This window comes from Patiria miniata, unplaced genomic scaffold, assembly GCF_015706575.1.
Source record: "Patiria miniata isolate m_02_andy unplaced genomic scaffold, ASM1570657v1 HiC_scaffold_29, whole genome shotgun sequence".
Lineage (NCBI taxonomy): Eukaryota > Metazoa > Echinodermata > Asteroidea > Valvatida > Asterinidae > Patiria > Patiria miniata.
Genome location: NW_024037068.1, coordinates 23,920,303 through 23,936,255, shown reverse-complemented (window position 1 = coordinate 23,936,255; position 15,953 = coordinate 23,920,303).

Sequence of the window (15,953 nt, the reverse complement as noted above, 5' to 3'; positions counted from 1 at the left end):
GGGGGGGGGGGGGGGGTCCTTTGAAACCCCAGAGGCCATAACTCAGAAGGAAACCAGTTAGAAATTGTATCGCACAGTGCAATGTAGCGGTTCTGATTGATGTTTATGTATCGGCTATAATTAGTACTTTTTGCGTCAATTATTGTTTAGTTCAACAGGCTATTTAAAACAAATAATTATACACGATAGGTTTTCCCCTCCATCCACTAAAAAGTACATTCATAAGCGGCCCATTCAAGTTTATTTCGATCAAAATTAAAGAACTTGTATGTATTAATGTGATAATAATATGCAAAACTGTTTTACTTTTTTTTAAGAAACTGTGCGCCTTTGGTTGCAAAAGTTTAACACTCAATGGACAACTGTAAAAATGTGTTAAACATGCACATGACTTCCAACAGCAGGGATCGATGTTTTTCGGATGAGTGGAAAACATGCTTGTTTAGTATAGGTACTATTAGTTTTCGCTTCTTTGGTGTATCCATTTTAATAGGAGTTTTAAAGGAGAAAATCATCACTCCCAGCTATTTTGTTTCATCTTTTATTTTATGCCAAAAAGACCTCCCATCAATCTTGGGAGAAAATCCAAATGGCCCCTAGGATCGCTAAAGTGTTCGTCACATCCCAAATCTTTTGCTTGATTTCCGGGCCTTCGCTGCGATTCTTCGTAATTTATCTCTCTTTAATAATTCAGGATCCGCCATGATTGGGTATGATTTCCAGTCCATTCATGTATTGGGCAGGCTTTTTTACATCGTAAAAAAAAATCTAAATGTCATGAGAACTTGCCGAATTGGACTATAACGCGGACATTTATATGTATTTCTTAATACTGTGAAAGGTTGCATTATTGCGTAATTCGCAAAAGCATTACTATTTCGAACATTTAGGCCGGCGTAATATTATTGCAAAATATAGTTTATTGCAGCATTTTGCAATTCTGGGGGGTTATTTTATAATGCAGTACGTGTGCAGCGATGTTTTTGCGTTATTTTGTTAAGCTATTTAGCATGTGCATTGCGAAATATTTCGCTATGGCAGCATGTTTTTACTTTTTAAGCCGTGCAGAAATCGGCCTCCGTACCATACATACATACATACAAATAAAAGTTGTAGCGTTTTTGCTCATGGCAATAAACTCTAGGTAGACAAAATATTGGTCGGGAAAGAACAAATACATTTTAGAAGTATCAATTAACAACATCTTTTTCCCAGATACTGAGCTTCGCAGTTTCATTTCTTTGGTTTCTTTTACAGACTCCTTTCCCTGGCCTATCGTCACAGCTTGTCTTCCGTGTAGGCGTTTCTTCACTGGATCGGACCAGACTCATTATAAGGTAGGGAACGTTCAAATATGTGAGCTGTCAGCACAGAATGAGCTTTAAGTTGGAAGTTGCCATTTTGCAGTTCAGCGGGGAAAAGCCCAAATTTGAAGGGTGGTTAATTTTTGGTTTCCAGGTGAACCTTGATCTGTAAGTCCTCTTTTACCTTTCTCCAGTGTTTTTGTTATGTCAAACATCTTTGAAACTTGCTTTCATACATTACAATTAGTTGACTCACTGTAACACAACTGCCGGATACTGAAATGCCACTTTCTCGAGAATCAGTTTTATAACTTCAAGTAAGTTGGTGGTCTATATTTCCATTACTGAACTCAGTATCCCTTCATGTTGGATGCCATTGAAAAGCACTTGTTCTGCAAAATCCAAATAAATAAATATTAATTCTTAAAAAGTCCTACTTTAAGTTTATTTTGTGATGACAGGTCACATGGTATCTATTCATCGTTGACATCAAAATTACAAAAGTGACACCTTTGTCTTGGTCTTTCTCTATATTAAAATATTTTGCTTGTTTGATAATTCTAACGAAAAGCTGACAAAGAACTTCAAACCTCTCCATGGTTCTAGCAGTCTCCTTTATGTAACATCAAAGGTACCAATGGTTAACATATCAAGTACACTGCAACAACCTGAAACACATGTATATATATATTGGAATGACAACACATTTTTCCCCCAACAAATTATCCTGCATATATTAAGACTGCAATTATCCTGCATACATTAATTAAATTATCCTGCATACATTTTCTTGAGAGAAAATGTGCCTTTCAGCAGCAAGGGTCAAACATGAAGGAACCCCTGAAACCTTTGAAGATTCTTTCATGAAAAAATTATGCTTTCCTCAATAAGATACCTAATCCTCGCAATCCAGGTAAAAGTTCATTGTTGACCTACATTTATATCAGACATTAGTGCCAAAAATATACCAAGTAAATACGGCCTGAATGCAGATATCACCCACTCATGGTAGAGGGCTACAAAATAAGGAGCAACGATGGGCACAAGGGTCGCTTGCAACCCCTGGTAGTGGAGGTATCAATTAAGAAACACTTGGTTAAGGATGAGGTGATCCGCAATGAATAATGTAATTATACATCCACTAGTCATATGGAAATGCATGGAAGATGAAGTTAAATTCATGTATAATACCAGTAGTACGATCGACTGGTTTGGATTTTCTAATTCAAAAGTATTCAAGTTATTACCATCTTATGGTGAGGTGTTATGAATTTTAAAGAGATTATCTTCATCCAGTGTCCATAGCAATAACCTAAACATGTGCATAAAAGAGAAATACAAAAAAAGAATCAGTGTTCAATATTTAACCATATCTCTCCCACCAGGTCCAAAATACACATTCAAGTACGCCTCCAGTGAGTAAATATAACAAAGTAAACAAACAAAGCACTTGACATCAGATTATCTGTACAATGCATCAGCCTAATCAGTGCGCGTGATGTGTCTTCACACGCAACTCTTAAAGTCATGTATGTGGCATCTGATTCCATATTCCTATGCATTCCAATACATTTGCATGTATGAGCAAGGGTGGATATAGATTTCGGAAAACGGGGGAAGGGCGGGGGGGGGGGGCTTGGGGGTTCAGCGGGCTTTTTCCCCCTCCACCCCGAAAAATTTGGAAACCTACGGCGATTTCCCCTTCTTTCTCAGGCAATTCAAGAACACATGTAAATTTGAGAACTTTAGCTTTCCATTTATTATTGTTGGCCCCATTTTACTAGTTCCGTAACATTACGTCGATCGTACCACGATCTGACCTATCTGAATTTTTGACGAATTTGGGTTTTTAGCATATTCTGGTTATGCATGATTAAATCTTTATTTTCTGAAAATTTCAAATTCATAACTGGCCTAATTAGCTAATTAAGCCGATTTAGCTAATTAGAAATGTCGACCTATCTCTACAAAATGCAAAATTATCATTTCACAAACTGACGCATCGAGATAGGTCACTTCGTGAAACGCGTAAACAACACTGTCAGGTTTCCACGAAGTGACTTATAGAGTCTGGTACCTGAACTTAATGTGGTCCCTATCACCTTCTTATGAAATTGAGTTACTAGGGGCCAGTCTTTAGCGTTGTCAGAAACAATGGCGGCGTACACATGTCGTTTGATGGCTGACGAAACTAGCAAGTTTCAACCGAGTTTCTGATTCTGTAAACGTCTGTAAGTATATTCCTTTTGTATTTTTGGTACTGGTTTTGCAATATGATCGTGTTAGGCTTTGTCTAAATACATGTTTTGTAGAGACTCGTGTGTATGATAGCACAAAATCCTACGCTAATTAGCCTATTGGCGTACTGTACATGCTGTGTGGTGTGGACGGGTACGGTAGTGGGAAGTCATAACATTTCTTCCTCCATGGTCATAGTCAGTCAGAATAACAATAGAGTGGGGTTCGATTCCGAACTAATGGCTTTTTCATGACATTTCGGTTGATATTCATGTTGATTCACTGACTATCCTTTTCGGGAAAATATTTATTAAATAACAGGGCCAAATTAAGGTTGCGTTTTAATATTATGATTCGTGATTGGTTTGGTTTGTTTGTGTTTTTGGACGTTTGTGAATTTGGACGTTTCAGTGGTTAACTGCAGCCAGAAGTTATACAGAGCACCATTCGTCTACATAATTGAATAAAGTTTTGGAAACGCTTCGTTGAAAGGAAAGTGATCGATTCCTGGAGTATGAATGTATTAACATAAAGATTAACCTTCTATACTTTTGCTGCATTTTTTTTTGGTTTTATACTGCCCGCTCAAATCAAAAAGAGCAGTACGTCTGTTCTTCGTTTTTATGTTTTGTGTTTTGTTTCTGTCTTTTTAAATGTTGATTTAGTACTCAAGTCTTGCTACAATTCTAAAGTCAATGCAGATAGCAAAAATAATAAAAATAAAGTAAACTGCAAAAAAGTTAAATTCAGTTGCTATAATTTGTTTTAGTTGATATTGTAAAACATATGAAAATCTAAAAAAAAGATACAGACTGCAAGGATAGTGACACCAGACATGAAACACATTCTGAATGATTTATCAATGATTCCCTTTAACCAACTGTAAATGTTTTATATTGATATTTCATGTCGACTATATTAAAAGAAAAAAAATCCAAATAATTTTTCATGTAGACTCTAAATTAAATTTAATAAAAAAGTATTTATTACTGAACGCATGAACCACTTGCCACAGTCTGCCTCGGAATGAAACGGGAACATGCTCAGCCTTAAAACAAAGGGCGACTACTGATTGCCGATAAAATGTTGCGTAAATGTATTTCTATTCTTTTTTGTGTGTATTTCTCCAGATTTTAGATGTGTTGTGCTGGTAACTCCACAATCTTTGAACCAGGAGCGGTTCCTTAGCCGTCACTGATATCACCTTTGATCTACATTTGTACATCCTTCACCAGTGCCAGACTTATCTTGAAATATTAAGAGATACCTCTTTTATTGTCAGTTTTCGCAATTTCATTTATGCACCTATAATTTAAGGTAAAACTAAAAACAAAAACAGTAATTAAGAACAAATAAAAGAAATTCATTGCTAAGAACGTTTCAAGTAAAGCCTTTATTTTTAAGTTTGAAATATTGCTGAGAAAACTCTTTGCACTGCCTCTCTGTTGAACTCTTTACATCAGACCTGCATCATGTTTTCCTTTTGATTATGGTTAGTCCCAGTTCAAACATCAAGGCAGTACTTGTCTTTCTACATAATTAATGTGTTTCTTAGATTTACTTTTCTGTCCCTTGAGTGGCCCTTAAATATGGCCTGTTCTGATAGTAGGCTCTCAAAATAACACAATTATTCAGTTTTGACGTTAAAACGTTTAGAACCGTTTAAAATGCAGCCAAAGTTTTTTTTAAATGTATGTCATTGAAATATATCAATGTTTTTTTTAAGGGGGAGGCTTACAAAGTATCGGCAGAAAATTGCTGTTTTTAGGGAATAATAGGTTTAAATAATGAGAAAGTACACTTTGAAGAATAAAAAAATAGAAAACAAAGATTTGAAGATAATGAAAGTGTACATGTACGGTTATCGTCCTGTTTCAGTGTAACTTGAACTTGTGAGGCTTGTTTGAACAGAATACCTGTTTTTTTCCACGGATTTTGCTTCTCGATTTTTTATAGATAAGAATAAAAAAATAATGGAATTTGAGTACACCTTTACAATGAATCCGTTCAAGAATTATTACTAGGAGGTATGTTTTCAACAAGTTTCTATGCACTCAATGCACCCCGTATATATTGGAATTCATTTTCTAATTTCCTTCACTTTTTTATACACCGATATGATTTGTAAGAGCTTAATATTAATCTCTAATAACAATAATATTAATATAAAAAAGCAACAGATTGCAACGAATCCCCATATGACTTAACGTGAAGAGGTCCGCGCGCGCATGCGCATATGACATAGGTCAGTATCAGCCACCGCGAAATTGAAATTGTTCGTTTCACGAAGTGACCTATTTGGATAGGTCGCCGTTCACGCGCATGAAATATGAAAAATAAATGTTCACGAAGTGACCTATCTAGATAGGTCGCCGTTCGCGTGCATGAAATATGAAAATGAAATTTTCACGAAGTGACTTATGGATTTGGCGCTCATTTTTCACCTGGTAAAGATGAGTTTTTGCCTTGAAAACAATTTAAAATCAGAATTCAACTATCCAACGTTATTATATATAAAAACTGTTCTGGGTGAAAGGGTGGATGCAAAATAGGCCCAACTTCAAACGCGTTTTTCTCGAAATGACAAAAACTGAGATAGGTCAGTTCGTGGTGCGATCGACGATTAGTCAGCGGCCGAACCCCGGTTGCAACATCACCCCCTCTAAATCTGCAACTGATGAGGCATTGTTGAAGATGAGAGAGATTGTGAAAAGTAACACAGTTGTAGACGTTCGCAGGAGTCTAAAAAGAAATGTATGGCACAGTGGCCGATCTAGGGGCGGGGGGGGTGAGGGGGGGGGGCATGCAGGTTTGGGGTTGCAGTAAAAAGCATCCTAGATTTTCCAGGGGGCATACCTACGGATCACCTAGCAAGGTGTGGTGTGCCTTTGGTACAGCTTCACCCTCTTTACACCGCTCCCCCCCCCCCCACTTTTTCCTAGTGAAAGCTAGATCCAACCTTGTGGCAATATCAGTTCATATCAGCTTGGTTTGAGGAATGCATTTCTTGAAACATGAGTTGTTCTAAGACAATCAGTCTTTCTTCAGCAGAAAAAAATCTATACCAAAGAATTCAAAGTGGACGAACATGTGATAACATAACGACTCACTTCTTTACAAAGTTTGCCGTATCTTGTTTTAGTACTTGGTATCTGAGTTTCCTGACTAAAATGTATATAACTGTGGGAACCTCTGCGACCGCCTACAAAACTGAAATTGAATGATTCAAATGGCATTTATTTGATTGATCATAAATCACTTTTCTAATAAGCTGGTAAACAAATATGATAAAAAGTACCATCTTATTATGTCACACTGAGATGCCTAGTGCACAACACAAGTTTAGGACACTGTGACAATTAAAACACGCACCTAAATAAAATCAAAAATATCAAAAAATGATAACAGTTTTTATTTTTATGTTCGAATATGACAACGGGAGTTGATAGTGTGTTTACCAGTTGCTCAAATAAGAGGGGACTTGTCCGAAATTGTTAATCCCAAAATCATAGATTGAGGAAGGGCTGAAGGTGTTTTTAATTCTTGCCTGATCATTGCATGAGAATTGGGGGCACAGTGCGTGTATGAGCATACCACGTTTTTTTATGTGCATGTATTTGGCCCAATCAGTCTGTGAAATGGAATCGATATTTCCTCCAAATGTAAAGTAAGAGGAAACCATATACCGAGCTTCGAAGTTTCATTATTTCATTTTATTTTTCAGACTCCTTTCCCTGGCCTATCGTCCCTGCTTGTCTTCCGTGTAGATGTTTCTTCACTGCATCGGACCATACTCATTATAAGGTAGGGAACGTTCAAATTAATTGGTATCTCTTTATCGTTGATATCTTTAGTTGCAGGATCTAAACAAGAGAGTGGTTTAACATGCACTCGATTATTCATATTGAGATCAGATGTGGAAAGATGTTGATCATCATTAATGCTACTCTGAATCTTCTTTTCTTTATCATCAAAGAATGTTAAAAGTAATCACCTTTTTTGGAAAAAAAGTGCATCTCAGCAACAAGGTTCAAACATCAAGGGACTCCTGAAACCTTGGAGATTCTTTCGTGATAAAGATATGATGTTTTCCTAAATAAAATGCATTATCTTCGCAATCCGGGTAAAAGTTCATTGTTTATCTACATTGATATCAGACATTAGCGCCAAAAATATAAAAGTAAATACAGCAAACTGCCTGAATGCAAATAAACCCACTCATGGTAGAGGGCTACAAAGTAAGGAACAAAGATGGGCACACAGGGTAGCTTGCATCCCCCTGGTATAGTGGAGGTATCAATTAAGAAACACTTGGTTAAGGATGAGGTGATCCGCAATGAATAATGCAATTATACATGCACTAGTCATATGGACATGCGTGGGAAATGAAGTGAAATTCATGTATAATACCAGTAGTGCGATTGACTGGTTTGGATTTTCTAATTCAAGACTATTCAAGTTCTTAGCTTTATGGTGAAGTGTTATGAATTAAAAAAGAGTATCCTTATCCAGTCGCCATAGCGACAACCTACATGTAAATGAAAGAGAAATAGGAGAATAGAATCAGTGTTCAATAATTAAACATATCTGTACCAGGTCCAAAATACACATTCAAGATCGTGTATACGCCTCCAGTAAGTAAATATATCAAAGTAACAAACAAAGTACTTGAGATCAGACTATCTGTATATTGCATCAGGCTACTCAGTGCGCGTGACTGTATCTGTAGTAAACACCATATCATTTACATGTATGAGCAAGGGAGGCGGATATAGCTTTCGGAAAACGGGGGGGGGGGGTCGTTGTGGATTCAGCGGGGTTTTTCCCCCTCCACCGCCAGAAAATTTGGAAAGCTACGGTGATATCCCCTTCTTTCTAAGGCAATTGAAGAACACATGTAAATTTGAGAACTTTAGCTTTCCATTTATTATTTTGGCCCCATTTACTAGTTTCGTAATATTAGTTACAACCCCTTCCCTCTAAATCTTCTACTGATGAGGCATTGTTGAAGAAGAGAGAGTATGTAAAAAGTAACACAGTTGTAAACTTTCACATAATACTAACAAGAAATGTATATGGCACAGTGGAAAATCTGTGGGGAAGAGTATGCAGGTTTGGGGTTGCAAGAAAGCGCATCTTAGATTTTCCAGGGAGGGGGGATGCTACAGACCCCCTAGCAGGGTGTGCCTTTGGTACAGCTTCACCCTCTTTACACCCCACCCTTTCCTAGTAAAAGCTATATACTACCCTGTGGCAATATCAAATCATGTAAGCTTGGTTTGAGCCGGAATGCGTTTCTTGAAACATGAGTTGTTCTAAGACAGTCATTCTTCCTTTAAAAGAAAACAAATCAATACCAAAGAATACAAAGTGGGCAAACATGTGATGACATAACGACACACTTGTCGACAGAGTTTGCCGTTTCTGGTTTTAGTACCTGGTATCTGAGTTTCCTGAGTAAAATGTTTATAACTGCAGAAACATTTGAGAACGCCTACAAAGCTGAAATTGAATTATTCAAATGGCATTTATTTCATTGGTCATAATCAGTATTCTAATGATAACAACGTACCATCACCTGTCACACTGAGATGATACATGTACATGTATGTGCACTACAAGTTTAGGGCATTACGACAAACAATCATCTAAATAAAATCAAGTAGGCCTATATCAAGAGATATGATTAGAATTTTCGTGTTGGTATTTGTTATATAAATGACAACGGAATTGATAATGTGTTTGTTGTGGACATGTATACAAGTTGCTCTAATAACAGACGACTTAATTGTCCAAAAATGTTTTGGTTCTTGCCTGATCATCATTTAAAAAATGAGGGCATATGTGTGCATGCGTGAGCACATGAAGGTTTATATTTGTCGAGTGAATGCTTTAAAGATGAAACAGAACGACTCCTTTTAACGATTGATCACTGATGTACAAGAGCATTCATTTTCAAATGAAACTGGAGGAGCCACACATTTATTTGAACGGGGCTTTCAGTTTAATTTGGCCGGGAAATCCTAGAGTAAGATCTACTGGTTTTGATTGTTCTTATTCAAGACAACTCTGTTTTTTTCGCGTTACCCTGTGAAGTATTATAATAAAAAAAATCTACGATAATAAAAAAAAAAATCTGTTTCATCCTGTTATCTTAGCAACAACATATAGGGCCTATGGAAGAGAAAAATAGCAATGTACAAATGTACAAATTACATCCTGTGTATCAAACTGATAAAACATGATTGACATTTCCAAAGAACAAGTGCCATAATAATAATAATAATAATAATTAACATTTATATAGCGCCCGAAATCCATAATATTGTGGCGTGATGGGGTGGGCCGACACCAGTCTAATTCCCCTTATTTGGTAGTGTTTACTTGTAATTTCTTGGCAAGGAAGTCAGGTCGTGTCAGCGGACTATGTCTCGTGGTTTTGGCGGGAGTGGCCGCCAATCGGAGCGCGCTCGCTGTTGCTGGGCGGGGCGAGGCAGGCCGTGACCGCACTTGCGATCTGTGTTTTCCGTACCCGCGTATGCGTGATTGGTGTTACCGGGCAGAGGTGAAGGGTTGGCGGCCAATCACGGCGTGATTGGGCGTGGCCCCGCTACCCTTGCCGTGGTACTTGAGCGCATGGTCGGCCGGGCGTGAGTTCAGTTGGTTCGGTTGGTTCAGTTGTGTCCAGTTGCGTAGTTCAGTTGCGTGAGTTGCGTAAGTTGTTCCTCAGTTCTGTGTATGGAGCGGGTTCAGTAGTAGTGTACAAGTGAAATTGCCATTGTCCGTGACGAAGCTAGCGTTTGCTTTGGCGAGGCCGTGTGTGGTGCAGTGTACCGGTGTTGACGCTGTTTCGGCCTGACTTCTCGTACCGTGGTTGAGCGATTGTACGGAGCGCAGAGCCCCGTGGTGTGACCCAGTTAGCTTGGTAGGACCGAATTGCTTTATTGTGTAATTTAGTGCATGTTTGTGCAATTGTTGCAGTTGAGTGTTTGACTTACAGAGTAGGGTGACTAAGTACAGGCATAAGGATTGTTGTCGTGGGTTCACAGAGACGTGCGATAACATAGAGGGTCGACCCATAGGTTGACATAGAGGCCTGGGAGGAATAGTCACAGGTAGTCAAAAACTGTACTCGGTCAAGTTTATTGTCACACGGGTTTTGTCGTATACTGATCAGCTCAGGCGCTCAAACTTATACAATCATAACAATCCAACGATAATAACCTTATAAGTCAAAGAGTTCCCAATCAAGTCAGAATTGTCCGTGATTAAATAAACCAATCATTTCCTTTCCACAAAGAGAATTGTGTATCCCAGTGTCCAATATTTCTGCAGTTTCTTCGTCTGTTTGTTCTGTTCTGTACTAGAGTAACAGGGCCTGGTAATCAGTATCCAACTGGGCGGTAGATTTCCACCAAAACGAGCTTGCATCCCTGGGCCTAGAGGCTGCTCGAAAACTTCCCTAGGTTCGAGGCAGAAAACATAGTTTGGGGTTAGGGGAACTTTCACCTCAGTCGGTGATTGCCTTCCCTGACCTCTGGTTTAAATTGACCTCGGGAGATTCCGCCACAAATGGTGTCAGAAGTGGGATAGTTGGTGCTGATTAAAGAGTTGGCCAGTAGAGAAATCAAGCAGGATTTTGAGTACAGTGATTTCTGTGGTTGAAGAGTAATCATAGAAAGAGACAAACATGAGTCAAGAGAATACTTCGAGTATTGAGAGTGAACTGCAGAAGCTGAGATTAGATGCTCAGTTTTTGCAATGGGAGAAAGAGTTGATGGCTAAGAAATTAGAAGCCATGAGAGCCAATTATGAGGAACCTTCCCCGGTGGGAAGTATAGACAAAAAGAGCCAAGAACAGGGGCCAGTGCGGATCGATTCGGAAATCGAGTTCCTGATGCCAAGAGAGAGTTCTGGTTATTTTTCCCAGGGAGGGGCGAGTCCCTCGGTGACCGCACGGTCGCCTGAAGTTGAACTTGGACCGAGGATGGGAAAAAGAGTGAAGTTTGGGGAAAGTACACCCCTTAAGAGTAGTGGTGTAGGAAGTACCCGACCAGAGATTTTAACGGGGAGCAGTGCAATAGAGGAGCTCCAGTCCTTTCTGTTGAGCACGGATAGCACTGTAGAGAACCCGAGTAGGGGAGAAACAGTTTCTCCTGAAAAAGTAAATAGAGATTTGCTGAGTTTCGCCCCGAGTTCAGTGGGTACAGGTGCCAACAGTTTGGCAGGTAGTTTAAAGACCTCAGCAGGGCCCTTAACGCTGACAAGTGAGCCCAAAGTAGTGGCAGAGAAAGAGAGGAGTGTCGAGCGGCCAATTAGTAGACGGCCAAATATCACTCCTGATAGATACAATGGCAAGGTGCTATGGAAAGAGTATTTCAGGCACTTCGAGTCTTGCCGGTTGGTGAATCAGTGGAGCGAAGAGCAAGCGGCTAAATATTTGGTTGCTAGTTTGCAAGGCAATGCCCTAAGATTGTTGGGTGACGTTCCCACTGAAAAGACACAGTCCTACAGTGGGCTGTTGAAGTTGTTAGAACAGAGATTTGGCTCAGGCCGCCAGAGTGAAAATTACCTTGTCGAGTTGCGGCATCGCCGACAAGGCCCAAAAGAGTCATTGCAAGAGTTAGGCCAAGCCATACAAGAGTTGACGGTTAAAGCGTACCCTGACATACAGGAAGAGTCACGTGACCGGTTGGCTAAGAACCATTTTCTAGATGCGGTCGAAAGTAGGTCAACTCGGGAGGGCATAAACAGGGCTCGTCCTGAAAATTTAGATGAGGCCATTCGAGCTGCAATAGAAACAGAGAATTTCGAAAAAGTCGAGCAACAGAGAATGCTCGATGGAAAGCCTCCGAGGTTGGCTAGAGTGTTAGATACCGGGGTGGAACAGAGGATCCACGAATTGGAGAATGGAATGAAAAGTTTGGCTGGACTGTTAACAGAGTTAACGAAACAAATCCAGGAAAAGAGTGACCTAGTGGGGAAACCTGCTGACCAGAAGTCACAAAAGAGTGAGCAAAGTGTTAGGAAATGCTTCAATTGTGGGGAGCGAGGTCACTTTGCGCGAGAGTGCAAGAAACCAAAGAAGAGTAGTCCAAGGCGTGATGGCTGGAAGTGTTTCAATTGCGGAGAGCACGGCCACATTGCCAGAGACTGTAACAGACCCTCAGGGGGAGAGCCTGGGGCAGGAAAAGTCGAGCCAGCTGCTCGAGGGGCCCGTAGGCACCTCGGAAGTGCTAGAGGGGCAAAGAGACGATGGAGAGATTGCAAGGGGGCCATAGGAGAGAAGCGGCGAAAGTATGAGGAGGGAAAGGTAATTACGTTACCGAACCCAAATAGTGATGCCCGCTTTGGTTTGTTTGTAGAGGGTGTAGTGAGAAAAACCAAGTGCCAATTTTTGGTTGACACTGGTGCCACAGATACATTAATTAGTAGCACAGTGTATTATGAGATACCCAAGGAACAGAGACCAGTCTTAGAGTCAGACAATGTGAAAGTGAGACAGGTGGATGGACGTTCCCTGTCGGTGTTAGGAGTCGCCTGGGTCGAAGTTCAAGTTGGACGAACAACGCACCCAATCAGGGCGATTTTTACACAGATGAAGTATCCCGGAATTCTGGGGATGGATTTCTTGTTGCCCACAGGGGGTAACTTGGATTTCCACACCAAAGAGTGGAGAATAAATGGCGAGAGAATTAAATGCACTAGTAGTGCTGGAGAGCCATTTGTTGGTCGAGAGGAAGTGACGTCACAAGAGGACAAGACATTGGTTAGAGGCATAGAGGCCAAACCAAGTGTCCCACTAGAGGCTGTAAGGAAAGCCCAGTTAGAAGATGAGACGATACGTTGGGCCTTAGAGGCCAAGGAAGAGAGCAAAGATCGCCCGGAGTGGGTAGAGATTTCCCACTTGACGGCGGCCCATAAGACGTATTGGTCCTACTGGGACCAGTTGAGTGTGAGAGAAAAGGTGTTGCATAAAAGGTGGGAGTCTGATGACGGTAGAGTCGTGATATGGTTACTAGTGTTGCCACAGAGTTTGAGGAAAGAAACCCTGAGGGAGGTGCACGGTGGACTGCTTAGTGGTCATTTGGGCATAAAGAAAACCCTTGCCAAAGTAAAGAGAAGATATTTTTGGCCAGGTATGTCCGCAGATGTTCGCTCCTTCATAAGGGGTTGTGACCTCTGTGCAAGAAGAAAGTCCCCTGCGAAGAAAGGGATTGCACCCTTGCAACAATATAAAGTGGGAGTGCCTGTAGAGAGAGTGGCCATAGATTTGCTCGGGCCACTGCCCAAAACAGAGAGTGGGAACCAGTGGATTCTCGTAGTGGGTGATTACTGTACAAAATGGATGGAGGCCTATCCATTACCTGACGCAACGGCGGGTACAGTAGCACTCAAACTGGTGCAAGAGTTCGTGTGTAGATTTGGAGTACCACAAGAACTCCATTCTGATCAGGGCACCAATTTTGAGTCAGAAGTCTTCACAGAAATGTGCAAGGTCTTAGGAATCACAAAGACAAGAACGACAGCATACAATCCTAAATCGGATGGTATGGTCGAACGGTTTAACAAGACACTAGTAAACATGGTGGCTGTGCTGATTGACCCACAGAAGAGGCATAGAGACTGGGATAGATTCCTCCCTTATGCAACCTTTGCGTATAGATGCACCCCACAAGACTCCACAGGGGAGTCCCCCAATATAATGATGTTGGGGCGAGAAGTCAGTATACCAGTTGACCTGGTCACCGGTAGTCCAGAGACAGGGTTTGACACTCGGACAGACTTTGCAGAAGAGTTGCGAAGAAATTTGCAGAGTGCACATCAGAGGGCTAGAGACTGTCTAGGGAAAAACTCCCAAAGACAGAAGAGAAACTATGACAGAAGAGCCACCCATAAAGGGTTGAAAGAAGGAGAGTTTGCCTGGCTACACAACCCGGCTAAGAAGAAACAGTTGTCCCCTAAATTGCAGTTGAGATGGGAGGGACCGTGGCTGATAGTTAGGAGATTGTCAGATGTGACCTTCCGAATACAGATACGGAAAGGGGGAAAAATGAAAGTGGTGCATTCTGACAGACTGAAGCCATACCAGGGTGAGAAACTGGTACCCTGGAGTCACTCTCCAAAAGCATGTGAAGAAGCTCCTCAGATTGATAGAGCAGGAGAAAACCCTCGAGTCGAAGTGACAGAAGAGACTCCTCATGTTGAGGAAACAGAGAAAACAGAGCAAATAGAGCAAGAAGAACCGGAAATAGAAGCTCCGGTAGAAAATGGGGATGTTCAGATAGAGGTTGACCCCATCAGAGTGCCAGAGAGGACCAGTATGTCTCGGAGGAACCCGAGGAGAGAGCACCGCCTGCCTGTAAGATACCGGTAGAGTGGCAGACTTTGACTCATCTATGCCACCCCTAGAAGAGATGACCCCCTCCCCCTCCCGAAGTGGTCGTGACTCACCTCCGTTGAAGATGAGGAGACTCGTCACAATCCGAGTAAGGACGACCACCGAAGTGATCTACCGCAACAGGGTCGTTAAGAGAAACGACGAGGTCATCGAGCATCTGCGAGAGACAGAGCTGGACGCTGCACTGGATGATCCTCAGGAAGACGGGACCCAACTAGCAAGTCCTTAGGGCCAGTTAAAGTTTATCTAGTGTTAGTAGTTGTTTTTAGTTTTAACAGTTAAAAGAAGTTTTGTCGGTGCTACTCAGTGTGTAAAATAGAAGTTATTTTTTATCTTTACAGTTTTAAAATCAGTGATTATTGCCTTCATCTTGTTTGAAAAGAAATCCGTCCATTGGTTAAAATGATTCCCAGTTAATTTTGGATACTATTCGAGTTTAAGTGTGATTTTCCATCTGTCTTATCCCTAAAATTATCTGCATAAATTGTAATCTGTTGATACAAAACATTTCCTTGTATAAAAAGAAAAACAATCAGGAAAAGTGCTTTTATCTTTGCCGAGGATTCATGATTTCTAAATAAATTGTGTGGTTCAAATTCATTGTAAGGAAAACTTTACCATGTATAAGCTAAGTTTTGTATAAAGAAAAACAAAGACTTAGTTTTGTGTAAAGGAAAACAAAGACTTAGTTTTGTGTAAAGGAAAACATAAGATTAATGCTGTATAAAGGAAAACATAAGCTTCATTCTGTGCCAAAGAAACACATAGTTTGGTTTTTGTGTAACTGAAAAACATTAAGTTTATTTTTGTATAAAGGAACACATAAGTTTAGTTTTGTATAAAGGAACACATAAGTTTAGTTTTGTATAAAGAGAAATCATAAGTTTAGTTTTCTATAACGAAAAACATAAGAGTGAATTTTACGTGAAGTTTAAAAAGCTTGTGCATATTTAATTAGCTAGACTGGTGCCGGTCACCCATCTCGTGACTGGGTTCGAGCTGGTTTGGAC